Source organism: Pongo pygmaeus, chromosome 19 (genome assembly GCF_028885625.2).
Source record: "Pongo pygmaeus isolate AG05252 chromosome 19, NHGRI_mPonPyg2-v2.0_pri, whole genome shotgun sequence".
Lineage (NCBI taxonomy): Eukaryota > Metazoa > Chordata > Mammalia > Primates > Hominidae > Pongo > Pongo pygmaeus.
Genome location: NC_072392.2, coordinates 99,437,441 through 99,454,168, shown reverse-complemented (window position 1 = coordinate 99,454,168; position 16,728 = coordinate 99,437,441). Strand labels below are relative to the sequence as shown.

General features: G+C 57.4%; 1 protein-coding gene and 1 pseudogene across 5 annotated transcripts in view; both read left to right on the top strand.

Moving 5' to 3' along the window:
* Positions 1-16,728, top strand: part of AATK (apoptosis associated tyrosine kinase) — a 42,589-nt gene that overhangs the window by 5,717 nt on the left and 20,144 nt on the right. Inside the window, exon 1 of one of the 5 annotated variants that reach the window (XM_063656323.1) lies at positions 275-362. The exons of the other annotated variants lie outside the window; for them this stretch is intronic. The gene's annotated coding sequence lies outside the window, so the exon portion shown is untranslated. Of the gene's footprint in view, positions 1-274; positions 363-16,728 lie in introns of those variants that run through there. 5 annotated transcript variants of the gene reach the window in all.
* LOC134738699 (uncharacterized) lies at positions 2,495-11,085 on the top strand (annotated as a pseudogene).

The following is a 16,728-nucleotide window of genomic DNA, read 5'->3' as shown; positions in this document are numbered from 1 at the left end:
CCGCAGGCCACAGTGACAGGAGGGCTTTGGCGTCTGGGCCCTGCTGGGCCTGGCCCTGCCTTTCACAGAGGAACAAGCGCCAGCGGGACCGGCGGCCTTGGCCTCCCCGCCCCCCCGCAGAGGAAGCCGGCAGAGGAAATGAGGGCAGCGGACGGGGCTGGAGCCAGTTCCCAGGCACCTCTGAGGACTGTCGCGGGAGGCGGCGTCCTCGCCGAGTCCCCAGCCTCCCTCCGCAGGGACCGGGGCCTGGGGTCAGGGGGCTGGGGCCTTGGGTGGGGCTGGGGTGGGCTGGGGTCCTCCTGGGGGTTACTCTGGGGTTACAGCCGCGGTCAGAGCCACGCAGGAGCGACACCCAGAGCCTGGTACGTGGGGGTTTCTGGGAGGACGCAGGCTGTGCTCCTACTGCCAGCCTGGGGGTGGGGGCCCTGGTCCGGAGACTCCTGCTCCTGCAGGGACCCTGCCAGCGGAGGTGGCCGTGCCAGAGCAGGCAGGGCCTCTGCAGTGGGCGATTCTGGGCAGCCAGGGCCACCTGCCCCAGGGGGGAGTGAGGGGCAGGGTGCTACCGTGAGCCAGGGCTGCTCAAGGCCACCTCTCATGGTGGGGCGTGGCCAGCCTATCCCTATCTCACCCTCGGGGAGAGTGTGGGGTCCCTGCTGCTGAGGGACAGGAGTCTGGCTCCACCCACCTGCCAGGGTCCCCAGGAAGACCCTTCCCTGCCCTTGGCATCAGGCAGCCCTGGCCAACTGGCCTGGGGGAGCCAGGCTGGGGGACAGGGGAGCTGGTCCGGGACCAGGGCTCTGCCGAGTCACCTCTGTGCCAAGGCCACGGTTTGAGGCTGTGGCTTGAGGCCGTTGCGGGATGGAGCTGGGGATGCCGTCCTCTGTGTGAGGATCCTACGACGAGGGCCTGGTGCTCGGTGGGGCCCCTCTGGCTTCCCTTCTGCTCCGCTTCTGGGAATTCTTAGTGACTTCGAACAAGGGGCCTTGGGTTCCCTTTGTACTTGGTCCTGCGGATTCTGCAGCCAGTGGGGCCTGCTTAGGGTTTGGGCTCCACTGTGAGGCCCACGTGGAATTTCCTCGAACCCCCTGGGAAAAAGGCGTGTGGCTTCCTAGTGACCACAGCACACACAGGCATGCTCTGGCCTCCGGGGTGCAGGTCCAGGGCTTCCCCCCATTGGATTTACCCGCGCGGCGGCACGCCCAGCCCCTGAGAGCCCCTGCCACTGCCCCCAGGACCGCCACCCGGCCGGTCTCTCGCAGGCCGCCGGCGCCCTCCCAGCTGCCGCATGTTGGGGATCTCGCTCGCTGTGAACGATGCTGAGTTTTGGGCTGTCCCGTGGGCTGCTATCATGGACGCTGGAGTGAGGGCCCCTTTACTGAGAAGTAATTCACATACAAAGGACCCACCTGTGTCAAGTGAGCAGCTGGGGCTTTCCTGCATTCCCAAGACTGCAGCCATGGCACGGCTAGCTGTGGAGCATCCCTGCCCCCGACAGAAGCCCCATGCCCGAGGGCATCACTCCCCATCCCCTGTCCCCAGCCCTGGCAGCCACCATTCCATCTCGGTCTCCGGGCGCCTGGCCTGGACCGTCCGTCTCATAAGCAGGGTCCTGTGGCCTTGGTCTCTTGGGGCCCTGTAGTTTTCGCTGTGTGTATACTGGCCCCAGGGATCAGGGGTGCTGGTGTGTGGCTGTGGGGCACTGTCCAGGGAGCTTCCAGGAGGTGGTGCCATTTTGCCCCCATCCCCATGGATGAGCACCTCTACGGCTTCCCCTCCCGCCAGCGCCAGCGCCAGCTGCTGTTTTTATAACGCCAGGGCTCGTGAGCGTGTGGGGGCTGCCCATGGTGGTCCTGTGTGCCTTTCTGTGGCAAAAGATGCCAGGAGCCTTTCCAGGGCCTGCCCAGCCCTTCCGAGCCCCTCAGGCGAGTGCCCGTTGGATGTATTTCCTTGGTGGTTTGTACCTGGCATCAGGCAGCCCTGACCAGCTGGCCTGTGGGATCCAGGCTCGGGGCGGTGGGTAGGTCCTGGACACAAGGCCTCAAGTCTGTGCGCAGTGAGCAGGTGGCCTGCTGCTTCACTTCCCGTGACCCTGTGCAGGGCTGAGCACCAGCAGCTTCCACCCTGAAATGGGCTGAGGTGAGAGCACTTGCGCCAGGGGCCGGCACATGCCCCGCTTTCCTTCCCAGGGAGCTGGGTGCAGACACTGACCAGCATGCCGCCAGGCTCAGGCCCCTTCTCTCCCTGGGAAGCTGCCTGGAATCTCTGTGGCCCGGAGGCAGGCGTCCCTGAAAGCAGCTCCTGGCCCCAGGGATGAATGACGGGGAGGACGGATTCTGCTCGGACCCTGGCTCCGGAGGCTGGGCCCCGCCCTGCTCTCTGCCGTGGGGTCTGGCGAGATGCTTGGCTGCTGCTGGAGCCCGAACTGGCGTGTCAGACTCTGTTTTATTTTTCCTTCTGTGACAGGCGGCCCTGCAAGTCCTGTCTAAAAATAACCATGGCCGGCGTGCATCCGCGACGCTCGGCCGCCCTGGCCGTGGACCTGCCTGTTTCCTCCTTGGCAAGCCTGAGCCCGGCAGCCCCCTGCCGCTGCCCAGCCAGCACTGAGGGAGGGACTCAGTCCGTGCAGGTCCGTAGGGGGCCAGCTGGATGCCAGGCTGTGTCAGGGCCAGGGTCCTGAGAAGCACAGGAGGGTAGGCCCCCAGGAAGAGTGGGACTGAGGGCCAAGGTTTTGGGGGACAGTGTGCGTCGAGCAGGGACAGGCCAGAAGCGAAGAGATGGGGGCTGTGGGACCTTAGCTGGAGCTGCCTGCTCCTTGGAGGCTTCTCCGCTGTCAGGGATCAGCCTCTTGGGGAACCGGGGGCATTCCAGGTGCCCGTCCCACCCTTGGACCAGCCTTGGGGTAGGCCCTGGGGCATCTGATGTTGATGGAGGCTGGGCCTGGGCTGTGTCTTGCGTCAACAGAGGGGACGTCCCTTGTGAGTGTGCAGCTGGTGGAACTTGCTTCCATCCCTGGGCTGGGCTGGGCTGGGCACCCATGTTTGATTTCAGGGCTGGCTGTCGAGGGGCAGGAGAGGCAGATTTAGAGATGCTGGGGTGATAACCCCCGGGGACCGTCCGGGGGTTCCCTGCAGCAGAGAGTGGGGCTGGTCCCCGCACTGGGGGAGGGCTGGATGCCCACCTTGGGGCTGCCAGCGTGTGCGGCAGGCATGTGCGTGGAGGGGCACGTGTGCGTCTATGAGCACGTGCACTCCTGGGTTGGAGGCGAGCGTGTGCATGGGCTGGTGCAGTGCCCGCGGTGTCGTGGACCTTGCCACGTCCTGGGCTTGTCCCGGAAGCTTACATTTTACGTGGCCTCTCCTAAAAATAACCGTGGCTGTGGCCTACATCCTCCTTATCCGTGGACACTCGGGCTCCCCTCTCTTGGCGGGGGCGGCGTCTTGTGACTTACAGCCCCTACTCTGTCCTCACCTGCCACCCAGAATCCCACGTGGCAGATGGTGCCCACATCTGTCTGGTCTCGGGAGTGACTGTGGGGATGGTTCAGGGCTGGGCACGATGCCGCCACCAGGGTCTGTGGGGGCACTGTCGCTGTCCCAGAGGCTCCTCCTGCCCTCTCTCCCCTGTGTCGGGAGGCCTGTGGGGTCTTGCCGCACCCCTGCCCAGGGCCCCGCTTCTGAGTTGGGGAGGGGGTCCTCAGTTTCGTGCCTGACTGGCTATCAGGGCCGAGGAGGGGTCCGCTGGACTGGGCTCTCTGTAGCAGGAGCTGATTGAATCCCAAAAGACACAATCCCAAGTGCCATCATCCTGAGTGTGGAAATCCCAAAAGGTCAAAATTCCAAAAACCAAATTCAGGAAAAAATGATTTAAAAGATTTTTTAAAGTCTGGGCACGGTGGCTCACGCCTGTAATCCCAGCACTTTGGGAGGCCAAGGTGGGCGGATCACGAGGTCAGGAGTTTGAGACCACCCTGGCCAACATAGTGAAACCCTGTTTCTACTAAAAATACAAAAAATTAGGCGGGCGTGGTGGCGGGTGCCTGTAGTCCCAGCTACTCGGGAGGCTGAGGCAGGAGAATGGCGTGAACCCGGGAGGCGGAGCTTGCAGTGAGCTGAGAAGCACCGCTGCACTCCAGCTTGGGTGATAGAGTGAGACTCTGTCTCAAAAAAAAAAAGACATTTAATTGCATTTGAAAAGGGATTTATTTGAAAAACATAAAAACTCAATAAAAATAAAAACTTCAGAGGCCACTTCACACAATAACACAATAAAATAGGCCATAGTAACATACATTGTTGTAGAAACCCTCAGGCTGCTCAGGTTACATACAGTTACGAGCAGATGAACTGTGCTCATAAAGAAATGGGGGGTTCCCACCTGTAATCCCAGCACTTTGGGAGGCTGCGGCAAGAGGATCGCTTGAGCCCAGGAGTTCAAGGCCAGCTTGGGCAACACAGTGAGACCCCATCTCTACAAAAAATCAAAAGTTAGCCAGGCATGGTGATGCACACCTCTAGCCCCAGCTACTGGGAAGGCTAAAGTGAGAGGATGCTTGAGCCCAGGAGTTCGAGGCTGCAGTGAGCTGTGATGGCACCGCTGTACTCCAGCCTGGGTGACAGAGTGAGACCTTATTAAAAAAAAAAAAAAAGAAAAATTATAGGTCGGGTGTGGTGGCTCATGCCTGCAATCCCAGCACTTTGGGAGGCCGAGGCGGGTGGATCACAAGATCAGGAGTTCGAGACCAGCCTGGCCAAGATGGTGAAACCCTGTCTGTACTAAAAATACAAAAATTAGCCAGGTGTGGTGGCGGGCACCTGTAATCCAGCTGCTCGGGAGGCTGAGGCAGGAGAATCGCTTGAATCCAGGAGGCGGAGGTTGTAGTGAGCCAAGATCATGCCACTGTACTCCAGCTTGGGCGACAGAGTGAGACTGCGTCTCAAAAAAAAAAATAATAATAGGTAAAATGTATTAAAAAGGGAAACATATGAGCCGTGCTACTATGGTAGGTGAGCGTGTGCACCTGGCCACATCACTGCATTCGTCTGAAATACCGTGACAATGACTTAAGTCTCTTGACAAGATCCGTCAGAAACCTCGATGGTCACCGCCACAAGTGCAATCGCCCACAGAGCCAGGGTCTTGAGAAATTTTATCTTGCCCAAATGCGAATGTACGAACAGTGCATCTCTTCATTTTTTGAGGAAGTTCAAGGTTTCCGTGCAGAGCGCAGCGCCGTGATGATGCACATCTGTGGAGTCAGACACGCAAAAACTGCACAAGATGAATGAGAACCCTCTAAAGGTCTCCACGCAGTTCACACCTCCAGCACCGGAAATGATTCGTAGATGAAGCGTGGAGCACAGCGAGCTGTAAGAAGTAATGCTGACCATTTAAAATAGTGGGAAAGAGCCGGGCGCGGTCGCTCACACCTGTAATCCCAGCAGTTTGGGAGGCCGAGGCGGGCAGATCACCTGAGGTCAGGAGTTTGAGACCAGCCTGGCCAACATGGTGAAACCCCGTCTCTACTAAAAATACAAAAATTAGCCGGGTGTGATGGCGGATGCCTGTAATCCCAGCTACTTGGGAGGCTGAGGCAGGAGAATTGCTTGAACCTGGGAGGTGGAGGTTGCAGTGAGCCGAGATTGTGCCATTGCACTCTAGCCTGGACGACAGAACGAGACTCCGACTCAAAAAATAAGGAAATAAAATAAAATAGTAGGAAAGGCTGGGTGTGGTGGTTCACGCGTGTAATTCCAGCACTTTGGGAGGCCGAGGTGGGTGGATCACCTGAGCTCAGAAGTTTGAGACCACCCTGGCCAATATGGTGAAAACTGTCTCTACTAAAATCCAACAATTAGTAGGGCATGGTGGCAGGCGCCTGTAATCCCAGTTACCTGGGAGGCTAAGGCAGGAGAATTGCTTGAACCCTGGAGGCGGAGGTTGCAGTGAGCTGAAATTGTGCCACTGTGCTCCAGCCTGGGCAACAGAGCAAGACTCCATCTCAAAAAAAAAAAAAAAAAAAAAACTAAGAGGAAGAAAAAGAAAATTGGATTTATGAAAAAGGGTATGGCAGGGCCAGGTGATGGGCAGCTGCACAGAGACAGTTCCTAAGAGCTGGCTGCCTCTCACAACCACATGGTGAGGCTGTGCATTTCGACGAGTAGCTGCTTTTTTTCTCGCAGGCTGTGGCTCTCCTTGGAGAAGACGCTCACATTCATCTTCTACATGGCACTGCTCTGTTTTGTTTTGTTTTGTTTTTTGAGACAGAGTTTCACTCTTGTTGTCCAGGCTGGAGTGCAGTGATGCAATCTCAGCTCGGCTCACTGCAGTCACCGCCTCCCAGGTTCAAGCAATTCTCCTGCCTCAGCCTCCCAAGTAGCTGGGATTACAGGCACTCGCCACCACGCTGGGTTAATTTTTGTATTTTTAGTGGAGATGGGGTTTCACCATGTTGGCCAGGATGGTCTCGAACTCCTGACCTCAGGTGGTCCGCCTGCCTCGGCCTCCCAAAATGCTGGGATTACAGGTGTGAGCTGTCACTGCTCTTTTTGAAATTCTTCTGTGATTTGGCCCATACCGCATGAGCATTCCCATTAGATTCTCCCATCTTCTGTGCTGCGCTTCTGTGTTGTTTGGGGTACGGGAGGTCCATTGCGCATGGGCCTCATACACAGACCGCAGATTTGGCGGAAATAGTGCTGGTGACGGAGCAGCAACACCATCACAAAGCGTCCTCTCATCCTGCCATACGCACGAGTATTTTCGAACCAGTCAGTAACTTCCCCGGCTTCTTAGGGCAAATGCAGCTGTTAATTCCCTGAACGCTCCAGGGTGTCATCAGCTGGGAGGAACGCCCACGCCGGCTAATGACGCAACTTTAAACGGAAGTTCCTGTCTCGTCTGAATTTTCCGCCCAGTGCGTTGGGCTGAACAGAAGAGACAAGCTTTATTGGTGACATCTTCAAATTCACCGTTAGAAGCCTTGATCACACCTAATTCCACATCTCTCACGGTTTGGGGACTCTCTTGAAATCCATTTTCTTCCACAAAGTCCACCAAATCTTCGAATAAATGTTGATAAGGTGCTGTACTTTTCCCAGTTGTTAATACAGAAACAAGCCAGGAAAGCTCTGGAATTCCCTAATCCAACAGGGGCATGAATTGTATATAGCTGATAAAAATCAGTGGGGATGGAGGCCGGGCACAGTGGCTCATGCCTATAATCCCAGCACTTTGGGAGACCTGAGTTCGAGAGTTCAAGACCAGCCTGGCCAACATGGTGAAACCTTGTCTCTACAAAAATACAAATAGTAGCTGAGCGTGGTGGTGGACGCTTGTAATCCTTGCTACTTGGGGACTGAGGCGAGAGAATCGCGTGAACCTGGGAGGCAGAGGTTTCAGTGAGCCGAGATCACACCATTGCATTCCATCCTGGGTGACAGAGCGAGACTCAGTCTCAAAAAAAAAAAAAAAAAAAAAAAAACTCAGCAGGGCCAGTTTTGAAGGTGCCATCCATTAGGCAAAGTGAAGCATGCACTGGTTTTCTGTTAGATTTAGTACTGAATATTAGAATCCATCTTCTCTGGTGGTCAGATCCCCAAGGATAGCTCAGCTCACTGCCAAGTGTGCTTTATAACAGGAAGGAGTGTTGGTGTCAGCAAGTGTCTGGTTCTGAGGTTGCTGACCTGGTTGAATTCTTCTTCTTCTCTGACAAAGGACTTTTGTTGTGGTTTGTTGTTTTCTGGAGACAGGGTTTTGCTCTGTGGCCCAGGTTGGAGTGCATTGGTGCAATGTTGGCTCACTGAAGCCTTGACCTCCTGGGCTTAAGCGATCCTCCCGCCTCAGCCTCCCAACAAGCTGGGACCACAGGTTCAGGTCACACTGCTGGCTGATTCTTAAATTTTTGTAGGGACAGGGTCTCATTATGTTGTCCAGGTGGATGACAAACTCCTGGGCTCAAGTGATCCTCCTGTCTCAGCCTCCCAAAGCTCTGGGATTACAGGTGTGAGCTACCACTCCCGGCCAAAGGATCTTTTATTTTTATTTTTTTTGAGACTGAGTCACGCTTTCTTGCTCAGGTTGGAGTACGGTGGCACAATCTTGGCTCCCTGCAATCTCTGCCTCCTGGGTTCAAACGATTCTTCTGCCTCAGTCTCCCAAGTAGCTGGGATTACAGGCAAGTGCCACCATGACCTGCTAATATTTTTTGTATTTTTAGTAGAGATGGGGTTTCACCATGTTGGCCAGGCTGGTCTCGAACTCCTGACCTCAAGTGACCCGCCCACCTCAGCCTCTCAAAGTGCTGGGATTACAGGTGTCAGCCACCGTGCCTGGCCCAAAGGCTGTTTTTTTGAAGGCAAGCATGGCACTGCCTGTGAGGGGTTGGAAGTTTCATGTGATTGAATAATTTGGCGGGGAGATTTGTATTTTTTGCCTGTATTTTCACTTCTTCTATGAGTTGACACCCAAATCGAAGGCCACCCTTGTTAACCTGGCCACCACGTGCATCTCCCCTGAACACACTTAATTTCCAAATAAAGACAATCTCAGGGTCCCAGCTCTGCCTAACATGACGCAACCCTCTGGTGACTGTGATTTTGGGGATTTTAGATTTCAGGGATTTCAGCATATTCTGGATGATGGTGTTGAGACGGTGTCTTTCGGGATTATGATCCAAGCCCCTCCTTAATCACTCCCAGGGCAGTTCCGGCTCTTGGGGTCAGGGTGTCCTTTGGACACAGTCTTTGTCCTGGGAGGCTGGGGGCAGATGGGCCCAAGTGACCAGCCAGATGGGGGAGGCCGGGCCTCTGAAGAACTGGGTCGCATGGGGACCTGGCGTGAGGTGGCTTGCTGCCTCGCGGATGCGTCTGAGCCACAGGTGTGTGCACACGTCCCTGGCCACCATTCCCCCCAGCCCCAGGGAGCCTTGCATCATAGAAAAGTTAATGCTTGATCCCAGGCACCAGGTCTGTCCTTTCATTTCTGGGGGATGTGTCTTTTCACCTCGTCTTGGGGATGTGGGCGAGGAGGGGTGAGGGGGGAGACAGGTGGGCTGGGCCTGGGTTCTGTGCAGGTGGGGCTTGGCTGACACCCGGTTTCCGTATCTCCACCTGGAAAAGTGACTCTGTGTCTCTGCTTAGGAATTCCATTCCTCTCAGAATGTTCTGTGTCTGGGCCCCTGTGCAAACCTTTGCGGAGAAATCCTGTTCCCCAGCCCACAAAGTTCTGTCTGCCCCACAGTGGTTCGTAGGGGGGCACAGAGTACCCCTTCCTCCCTTCTCCTGCCCCAGGAACCCCAAGAATCTTGCTACTTCAGCCTGCAACTGAGAGGTAGGGGTATTCATAACAGACAATGGGGACCACTCTGGGCTTCCCAGGGACACTGGCCTGACCCCTGGACATGCTGACTCCCCCAGTACTGTCTGCCCTTGACTCAGCGGCACGCCTGCCAGGGTTACGCCAGTTCCTTCCTGCATGGGATCCTGTTTGCATCACCAGATGGGGGAAAGGGGACCCTGGTGCCAGGAGGTCCTCAGATGCCCCGCCGAGGCCCACCTGCCGGCCACCCAGGCAGAGAGGCCCCTGTCTGCCTTTGGGACCAGAGCCCGCTTCCAGCCTGCTGACCACCCCTTGTGCCGCACCTTTCCATGTGGCAGTGCCAGGGGGCGCCTCAGGTCCCCAGAGACATTGGATGAGGAATGAGCTCTTCGTGGTGTGAGCAGTGGAGAGTTCTGGCTGTGATAGGGGAGTCCCCCAGGACAGCCTGTTGTGGAGATAGTCCCTGTTCTGGGAGGATCTGGGCGGCTTCCCAGAGGGGGCATCCCTGGTGGCGGAGCACGAAGGAGGTCTGGCGGAATGGGCAGTGAGCTGCTGGGGGTACTGAGGAGTAGGATGGGGGAGCACTGGGATCAGGGGTAGCCCTAGGATGGGGTGGGGAGCACTAGGATGGGGGAGTCCTAGGATTGGGGGGAGCACTAAGATGGGGGAGTGGGGCACCTGTCCCTACCCAGCATTGACACATGGCATCTTTCTCTGTCGTCCAGGCTGGAGTGCAGTGGTGCGATCTGGGCGGCTCACTACAACCTCCACCTCTTGGGTTCAAGCCATTCTCCTGCCTCAGCCTCCCGACTAGCTGGGACTACAGGCACCTGCCACCACGCCCGGCTGATTTTTGTATTTTTAGTAGAGATGGGTTTCATTCACCATGTTGGCCAGGCTGGTCTCGAACTCCTGACCTCAAGTGATCCACCCACCTCGGCCTCCCAAAGTGTTGGGATTACAGGCGTGAGCCACCGCACCCGGCCTGAAGTCAGGCTTTTCATGGAGCGTGGAATCCTCTGCATGGCCAGGCCCAGATTTTGGTGGGTTTGTGCCCCAGCACTGTGAGGTTCTAATTATTGTAGCTTTTGATGCTGGAAGGGCAGATTTCCTGTCTGTGCTTTCTTTTTCCACACTGTTAGCTTCTTTCACCTGGAGCTTCGTCTAAGGCAGTGTCTTTAATGGGCACCAGCACATTGGACTTTGTAGCTTGTGATTCACAGGAGCGAGCCGGGCTCTCAGACTCTGCCACACTCTCCGGTGTGGATTTGATGAAGACAGAAGCTTTAATAACAGTGAAGGCGAACTCCTCCCACGCTGGAAACATGAATGGGGGGGGGGTGCGGCACTGAGAGGGGTGGGCAGCTCTCAAGGGAGCCCCACGGGCTCCTGCAGGCCCCCTGCCCGGCCCCCTTGCGCCTCCATTGTCCCAGCTGCAGCGGCCCTGCCTGGGGGTGCCTCCAGGGGCCACTGTGTCCTCTTGGCCACCCACAGGCCTGCTGTTCCCTGACGATGTGGCCACCCTCTCCCCAGGGTCCCGGCTACCTTGCCCCAGGTGTGAACACCCGGCCAGCACAGAGTGATGGGGAGGGCAGTGTGGGGGCTGGGACAAGGGGCCTTGACCTTTACCCCCAGGCTCCCATCTGCAGCTTTGCTGATCCTGACCCATTTGTTTGTGTGATTTGAGGACATTTTGGGGGCATTTTTGGGGGGTGTGGGCCAGGCCGGGTCTGTGCAAGAGACGCTGGCTGTTAGTGCCAGGAAAGATGAAAGAGGCTGCCTCAGGGAGGGGAGTGAGCCCCGAGTTCCTGGAGGGGTGCACTTAGCCACTTAGCAGGAAGCTCCCCGAGGGGCCGAGCGGGGACAGGGGTGGGGGCAGAGAGCCACACCTTGTGTGCTGGCCACCCTGGCCACCCGTCCCTGCGGGAAGGCAGCTTGGGTGGAAGCAGCATGCAGGGGCAACCCTGGGCACCGTGCTCACCCTGGGCGCACCTGCTGTTGTGGGGGGAATGGCCGGGAGTCTTGGAACCTCAGACTGAGCCAGCATGTGGGGGTCACGCCCGCACCCACGGGACATGCATGCCAGGCACACCCGATGGGTGAGCAGAGCCTGGAGCCCCGGGCAGGCAGGGCCCAAGGTTCCAGAAGAGGCGGTGTGGGTGGAGAGAGTGGAGGCCTCACCTTACTCCGTGGGGATCACACCCGATGGCCACCCACCGTGGGGCCCCTGGATTCCACACAGTCCTGGCCTCATCAGGGGTGGGGATTGCTAACTGTGGGGCGACGTGCTGAGGAGAGAGACTGTGGAGCCAGAGGGGTCCAGGATGCTGGAGGACCAGGTGTGGCCACGGGAGGTGGGGCTGCATGGCTGGGGGAAGTGGGGCTGTGTGGACACAGGAGGTAGGGGCTGCATGGCCCCAGGCAGAGCTGGATGGGATTGAGGGGAAGTGCATTTGGACCCAACACAGAAAACTTCCTAGCTCTTGGCTTTGACCAGGGCCACCGTGTGCTGCCGTGAGCACCCAGTCCTAGGGACAGCCCTGTAGAAGCTGGGCCAGGTCAGGTGACGTCTCCCAGGACTCCAGGGTCTTGCACAGGCTTCCTGGGACCTGGGGCTGCTGGAGGCGGCTTCCGCCTGGGACGTGTGCAGCTTGCGGGGGTGGGGGCTCACCGAGCCAGGTGTGGCCAAGGCCTTGGGCTGTGGGGCCACCCTCAGGCTCAGCCAGGCCACTCTCAGAACCCTCCGGCAACGCTGCAGGCGGTGGCACCCCAAGCTGGGATCCCCCAGCTCTGCGCTGAGCAAGTGCCATCCTGGACCACGCCTGTGTTTTGAGCTGAGGCCACGCTGTGCCTGGAGCTGGCCTCCCTGTTCCTCTGTGCATGGCCCAGAGTCTCGGGAGCCTCCTGTCCTCTCCACCGCGCATGTAAAATGGCTGAGAGTGCCACCTGGTGGGCATGACGGTCACACCGACGATGCGTCCACACCTCCGTGGAAAGGGTGGTTAAAAGTGGACTTTGGGGGATGGGGACAGGGAGGCTGGCTGGCCGGGGCGGGGATGGGGCCGAGTCCTCACTGCTCAGGGAGGCTCACAGGTGAGGGGCCACTCCCAGGAGGGTGGGACTGACTCAAAGCCAGCAGCCTGTTGTGGGGGTGTCTCCACCCCAAGCACCTCCTTCTCTTCCCTGCTCGTGGTCCCCTGCCAGCTCCCTGTGGCTGGCTCTGCCTCTTCCCACCCCAACCTCTCAGCAGAGCCAACGTTCCAGAGCCGGACAATGGCCAAATAGACATTAACTTTGAAACTGGAGGCCAAGGCAGCAGGATCGATTGAACCCAGGAGTTTGAGACCAGCCTGGACAACATAGTGAGACCTGTCTCTACAAAAAAAATGTAAAAATTAGCGGGTGTGGTGGCGCAAGGCTGTGGTCTGAGCTACTTGGGAGGCTAAGGTGGGAGGATTATTTGAGCCTGGGAGTTTGAGGCTGCCATGAGCCGTGATTGCACCACTGCACTCCAGCCTGGGTGACAGAGCGAGATTCTGTCTCAAAAAACAAAAAGAAAAAAAAAGAGTGGGCCCGGTGGCTCATGCCTGTAATCCCAGCACTTTGGGAGGCCCAGGTGGGTGGATCACCTGAAGTCAGGAGTTCGAGACCAGCCTGGCTAACATAGTGAAACCCCATTTCTACTAAAAATACAAAAATTAGCCGGGGGTGGTGGCAGCAGGTGCCTGTAATCCCAGCTACTTGGGGGGCTGAGGTGGGAGAATCACTTGAACTGGGGAGGTGGAGGTTGTAGTGAGCTGAGATCATGCCACTGCACTCTAGCCTGGGTGACAGAGTGAGACTCTGTCAAAAAAGAAAGAGAGAGAGGGAGAAAGAGAAAGAGAGAAAAAAAGAAAGAAAAAAAGAAACTAACTAATTGCTGGCACCAGAGGCCTCTAAGGTTAGCCTGGGCAGAGTCCTTGAAGCCGACCTGGACCTGCCCCCAGCGCGTCCAGCCATGTGTGCACAGCAGATGTGCCCTCACCACCCCCACCTTGGGACCAGCTGGTGCCACTGCATCTGAGCATGTCTTTGAGGACTGATGGCTGCCCTCTGGGGACCTGCCCAGCCACCAAGCTTTCCGTGGCACCCCCACCCTTGCTGGGCCTGTCTTGTGTCCCAGGAGGCACAGGGGTTGGGGGCAGATACCACGAAGGTTTTGCTGGGGAGCCCCTTGGAAGGGCTGTTGTGTGAGTTTCCTGGGGCTGCTGTGGCCGCTGACTGCAGATTTCATGGGGTCTATTATTGGAGGTTCTGGAGGTCAGAAATTGAAAGTCACTTATTTTCTTTTCTTTTTGGGGGGACAGAGTCTCTGTCGCCCAGACTGGAGTGCAGTGGCGCAATCTCAGCTCACTGTAGCGTCTGCCTTCCGGGTTCCAGCGATTCTCCTGCCTCAGCCTCCCAGGTAGCTGGGATTACAGGCACACGCCACCATGCCCGGCTAGTTTTTTGTATTTTTAGTAGAGATAGGGTTTTCACCATGTTGGCCAGGCTGGTCTTGAACTCCTAACCTCAGGTGATCCACCCATCTTGGCCTCCCAAGTGTTGGAATTACAGGCGTGAGCCACCGCGCCCGGCCGAAAGTCACTTTCATGGGCTACAGTCAACGCGGTGGAGGCTGGGCTCTGGGGAGAGTCCACCCCTGGCCTTTCCAGCCCCTCGCATCCACGGCTCCCAGCCCCCACAGCCCCCACGGCCCCCATGGCCCCCATGGCCTCTGATTCTGCAGTCACTTCTCCTCTCATCTCCAGTTCCTGCCTCCCTCGTCCAAAGACCCTCAGGATGACCCTGGCTCGCCTGGCAATCCGGGCTAATGGCCCCGCCTCAGGTCCTTACCTTAATCCCGCCTGCAAAGCTCCTTTTGCCATGCAAGGCACCCAGAGTCTCATGTTTCGAGGATCGGGAGGTGGACAGCTCTAGGGGCCATTGTTCTGCATACACCAGGAGCCCCCTTACCAAATCTGGGGCAATCTGAGAATCAAACTAAACAATTATAGTAACACATTACAGCTTATTGGAACGAAAAGGAGCGCCTAAGTGTGACGTAAATAAATGGGAATGATAGTGTCTTGAGCACTGATAGGAAAAAAGCAAGTGGGTGTGAAGGCCCTGCCCTCCCTCACGGCAGAGTGCAGACCAGGAGACGCAGCAGGAACAGTAGAAATAGTCACCAGCCAGGCCGGGTGGCACATGCCTGTCACACCCATCATCCCAACTACCTGGGAGGCTGGGCGGGGAGGACTGCGTGAGGCCAGGAGTTCCAGGCTGCAGTGAGCTGTGATCACACCACTGCATTCCCATCTGGACAACACAGTGAGACCCCATCTCTAAAACAAAAAGAAATAGAGTCACCCTCTGGGGGGTCTCAAAGGTGGCTGATTCAGCGCCAGTGGACAAGGCTGGTGGACAGAGGACTCACGGGCTGTGACAGTCCTGGTGCATTTTACCCACCATGGGTGAGGCCCTGGTTCCTTGTGTGGACAATGGCCTTAAGCCACAGCCTGGACACGTGTGTGCATGCTGGTGTCACGGTGTATCCACCGCAGGCTCACATAGGCACCCTCCAACCCAGCTGCAGAGGAGGCAGAACTGCCCCCATTCTCACCATGGCCGGGGGCACAGCCTCAGCAGCGCAGTGGAGGGCTGGGGGGGGCAGCAGGGGTCACCAGGGTTGGGGGGTCTGCTTTGAAGTGACCTTTCAGTGCAGCTACTTGGGCTCTCATAAGGCCTGCGGGAGGACCAGGGACCGCAGTATGGCCAGGCCGGGCTTGGAAGAGCCTGGGGACCGTGCGGCATGTGTGGCAGCAGAGGGCCGGGCTTGGAAGAGCCTGGGGGACACTGTGCGGTGTGTGTGGTAGCAGAGGGTTGAACAGTGGGATGCTGGTTTAAATGGGCTTTCAAGAAGTTTCAGAAACAAAGCCGTGTGCAACTTGTGTCTTCCTGGGCATGAGTTTCTGGGCTGAGGTCCCAGTTACCCCTTCTCGCATCTGGGAAGAGTGAGGCTTTAATGAGAGGGACAGGCAAGCAGACCCCACAGAGGCCTCCCCACCTGCTAGTGGGGACTGGTCCCAAGGAGATAAGTGGGGCCTCCCACGTGGCTTGTGGAGGGGCAGGCATGGCATCTGGAGCAGGGCAGTGGAGCTGGCAGAGCCGGGCCAACCTTTGGGTGTGCTTGTGACATCCCTGAGCCTCAGTTTTCATACTTGTAAAGTGAGGATGATATCTACTGAACAGGCCAATAGTGGGGACTGAGACAGGGGATGTGTGTGCGCATATGTGCATTCATGTGTGTGCGTGTGGGTGTGCATGTGGGTGTGTGTGCGCATATGCATTCTTGTGTGTGCGTGTGGGTGTGTGCGCGCATGTGGGTGTGGGTGTGCATGTGGGTGTGTGTGCGCATATGTGCATTCTTGTGTGTGCGTGTGGGTGTGTGCACGCGTGTGTGGGTGCACATGTGTGGGTGCATGCGCACATGTGTGCATGCGTGTGGGTATGTGTGTGCATGTGGGTGCGTGTGTGTGTGTGTCTACGCATGTGTGGTATCTGTCTACACGTGTGGTTATATGTGTATGCGTGTATGGGTATGTGTGCGTGCGTGTGTGGGTGTGGGTGTGTGTGCACGCGTGTGGTATGTACACATGCATATGCGTGTGTGCATGTCTGCATGAACGTTCGTGTCTTGGCCTGTGTAGTGTGCACATGGTCACACATGTTTGTATGCATGCTACGTGTGCATGTATGTTTCTCGTTTTATGAGGTGTGTGTGCATGTGTGTTTCATGTGTTTTCATGCATGCACATACGTGGGCACGTTTGTGTGCAGGATTATTACAACAGGTGTCATGGTTCCCAGGGCACTAGTCCTGGCCCTTGGCATCTGGGGTCAGAGCCTGGTCTGTCTTACAAGCTGACAGCCAGTGGGGCCCAGGCAGCAGGTGCCTCTGACGAGGGCACAGAGAAGTCTCCAGGAATGCAGAGGCGGTGGCAGGTGCACTCGGCTGTGGGTGCCAGGGTGGCCGAAAGCAGGTGGGCCTGAGGGAGGCATCAGCCTGCGGCCGAGAGACTGTGGGAATCCCCCTCCTCTGCCCAGGGTCCTCTCGTGGCCACGAGGACAGGGCTGGGCTCACTGGTGTCCTGGACAAACGACCTCACTTCCATGGGACCCAGTGTCCTCATCTGCGAAGTGGGGCGGTAGTAATTCCTTTTTTTTCTTTTTTAAGGCGGAGTCTTACTCTGTCACCCAGGCTGGAGTGCAATGGTGCAATCTTGGCTCACTGCAACATCCGCCTCCTGGGTTCGAGCAATTCTCCTGCCTCAGCCTCCTGTGTAGCTTGGATTACAGGCTTGTGCCACCACACCCAGCTAATTTTTGTAT